The following is a 3,631-nucleotide window of genomic DNA, read 5'->3' as shown; positions in this document are numbered from 1 at the left end:
TTCTCTGCTGATACACTTTATATAATCTTGGATGGGCTGGTACTTTTTCTGGATATTGACTTCTTACTCTCTCGAGTCTTAGACTGTTTTAGATACAGGCAAGTTACTTCTATACATGTTTCTAGATATCTACAGTTGATCATTTCTCATCCCCAAACTAGCTCAGAAAAAAAAACAATGTATCCTCCAACTATGTTCCTTACTTGCAGCATTTTTCTGAATAAATTACACCCTGCATAAGTGCTAGGATTGTTTCTTTATAACTGGTAGTCTAAACCTTGTGATTCTTTTATGTTCTTCCAGCTGAATGACTCAGTTTTTCTAAGTAAAAAATTATGAACAATAAATAACCAAGCTTACAAGCTAACAATGAAAATGCCCTAGAAATGAGAGCATTGCTAGAATAATTCTGCAAACACAAACTAGACACTCAAGAATTCACAGAATCCTAAGGGATAGCCAATATAACCAAACAGCATTCTCAAATATCCACTTTTCTTCATCTTGTTTTATGTCCCCTTATATCTGGGGATATTTCCACAAATAATAGCCAACACAATTCCCATAATGAATATCTGGAGCACATCTTTGCTTGCTCACCAGAGTTCTTCCTTTGGTCCTGAGCCTGCAGTCAGCACAGTAAGTTTCAAGAATGGGACTCTCAAGCTGGAAAGGAAAACATAAAGTTCAGGTTCCTCCTGCCCTAGAACCCATCCCCGTGCTGCACTTGTGATCTCCTATTTCATCTTGAAGGATTTCAGTTCCTTTGAGCACTTGTTAAAGTAATTCAGGTTACTCTAGAGACTGCCATTAATACAACAGTTTCTGTTGTATTAATGTGCAGGAAAGTGGAATTATACAATTTTTTAGGTTGCAAGCATTTTTAATAGGATGCTGTATATGTCACTGCAATAAATTCATTAATTTGAAATTGTTCTTTCCCCAGGTATCTGAACCATAACTTATGAGTCACATCACAAAGTGATTTCAAAGGTACTTTAATATATTAAAATCTACACATTTATGCAGAAGTATAGAAACAACTCCTGTTATTTTCAGTTACAGACTCTAAACCATTAGACTACTTTTCTTCTAAATTAAGTTGTTCTACTTACTTTGTTTAGTAGAAATCTATTGCCACAATTCTTCAATAATTAAGACATTTTTAAAAGTACAAACACTATGCTTTCACCAAACCTGGACAAAGACTGGCCTGATGTCACAGCACTTTTAATCTCTCTAGAGTAAGCAGGTGTTCATTATACTGTGTTTATTATGCACTGTCATCAAAAGACAAGACTATGAGCACAAAGCCAATTGGATAACACTGTTTTTAGTGGAAGCACACCATCTGTACTTCCTGGAAGGCTGCCATAGTAGGTGTAGAGCTGAAGCTCCTGGCACAATTCAGAGACATAAGAAATCTATACTAATAATTCATGCCCCTGGGCCAGTAACATTACAGCTCTGGTAAGAATATAATGCTCAGATTTCATTAAAGCCTATAGGAAATTCCACTGAAGATAACCAGAGCTCTTCCCTTAAGAAATATGCGGTGGGGGGGGGAAAGCAACTGATAGCAGTAATTCAATAGCAGAGTCAAAACTAGAACCAACACAAAAAGGAGTATAACTCCAGAATCTTAAACATACAGCAGTATATTTCTCATTGTAAGAGCATAAGGAGTGTAAGAGCATCTGGTTAATAAAAGTACCTGATAAAGTACTATTTAGTGTAATAGAAATGACAAGCAACTAGGAAAACAAGAAAGAAAATAAATGCACAAATATTAGTAAGTAGGTAAGAAACAACACAATAACAAAGATTAGAAGCAAGCAGTCATTGGCTGATAGCTTGTAAAAAGCCTACACCACAAAATTAGAATTGTTGTAATATGGAAACAGGACTGTAATAGTGTATAAAAATATGAAATAACAGTAAGAACTTGAGAAGTTATACAAACATTATAGAATGCTTTGGGGAGGAGACATAGGCAGGGTAAGGATGGGGTGGACGGCTGGGAAATAAACACAGGACACTTGTGCAACTAATCCCTGTATCTGACCAGAAGGAACAAAGTACCTTCCCTCTCTAACGGCTTGGCGCGGCCCGGCCACGTGCGCTCTGAGAGAGGGGAAGGGAAGGGAGATTGTGAATGGGTCTAGGAGGGGAAAAAACGGGGAAAAAAAGAACGATCTGAGAACGAACGGCGGCTTAATGAACCCAATGACACTAAACGACAACAAGAGAGTTTCAACGACGAGAAAAAACAAGTCCAAATCTCACCGGCGGGCTGTGGGAGGCGGAAAGGGTCCGACCACGCTGCCTCCTCGCAGGGAACAGGGCAAACCTCGCGCCCTTCCCGACCTCCCCTCCGGTGCCGCTTCCCTCCCCCTATGCCCAATTAAGGCAGACCACAGAAAAGAAAAGGAAGAAAGAAAGAAAAAAGTTGTCTCCTTAACTCCCATTATCCCATGTGATGTTCTGATGTGAAATAGTAACACGAACCAAATTACAAAACCACAGCAGACCTGCAGATGCTACTTAATAGCTGAATGTGATGCAGTAGCTTGCCCAGGTCAGCAAGGCCAACAATATCTCAGCTTGCTTCAGAAATAGCATGGCCAGCAGGACCATGTACACGATCTCCCTGTATTCCTGTCCTGGTTGACTGAACCTTGTATCTGGCATTTTATGTCCTCACAATCTTGGTAATGGGACTTGATGGGTCAGGCTGATGGCTGCACTTAGGGAACAATAGGGAAGGGTTTCCCCAACCTAAATGATTCTTAATCTTATGTGCATGCCGCAGAGGCCAATTGCCAGCAACAAGAGACCACAGATTGCTATGTCTTTATACATCCAGGTGACTGCACCATAGCACCCAGAGCACAACACATCTGAGTGCCTGCAAAACAGAAGGAATCACAAGTCACAGGGCTCATAGGACTGGTAGCCAGAACCAAAAGTGACAGAGTGCAGACTGCAAGGAGCTAATTAGAAACATGTGAAGAGTAGTTGAGGCAGGAAATTCTGTATACATGTATGTGCCCACATGCACGACTAGCTAGGAACTAAAAGACCTATATCTGAGAAAGGCTACTGGATCCAAGTGGGTTACTGGGTAAGGTATACAGGGTCTGTATGCAGGCATTGAGTCACCAGCTTGTACCAGTATTTGAGGGGTGCTTTATTTACAACATGATTAAGGCTGCTGAGGGGCAGCCCGTCACTCCCCCAGCACAAACGTCTTGGCAGCCCCCTCCCTTCCTCAGGCCGGGCTCCCCGACAGCCCATTGCGCAGTTCGGGGCGGGGGACTGTGGGTAATGTAGTCCTGGCCCGCAGTGACGCCTCGCTCCCCGTAGTGACGGCAGCGGAGTGACCTCTGCGAGGCATTGTGGGCCTTGTAGGAACGGGCGCCATTATTTCCTACTGCGATCCCATTGGCCAGCGGGAGGGTGTGACAGCCTGTCAGCGCCTGCCCTGACCAATCGGCGCCGGCCATGTAGAGAGGAAAGTCGTTTCCTGGCGGCTTGCGTGCGTTGCGCCCAGCGGTCGGCTTTAGCTCGTTAATACTGAAAGCTGATTGGTGGGGGCCGGAGCGGTGGGCGGGGCGAAAGAGCCGGGCTC

This window comes from Coturnix japonica, chromosome 5 (genome assembly GCF_054131305.1).
Source record: "Coturnix japonica strain WE chromosome 5, WE-NBRP24, whole genome shotgun sequence".
In the NCBI taxonomy this organism is placed as follows: domain Eukaryota; kingdom Metazoa; phylum Chordata; class Aves; order Galliformes; family Phasianidae; genus Coturnix; species Coturnix japonica.
This window is presented reverse-complemented; position numbering follows the sequence as displayed.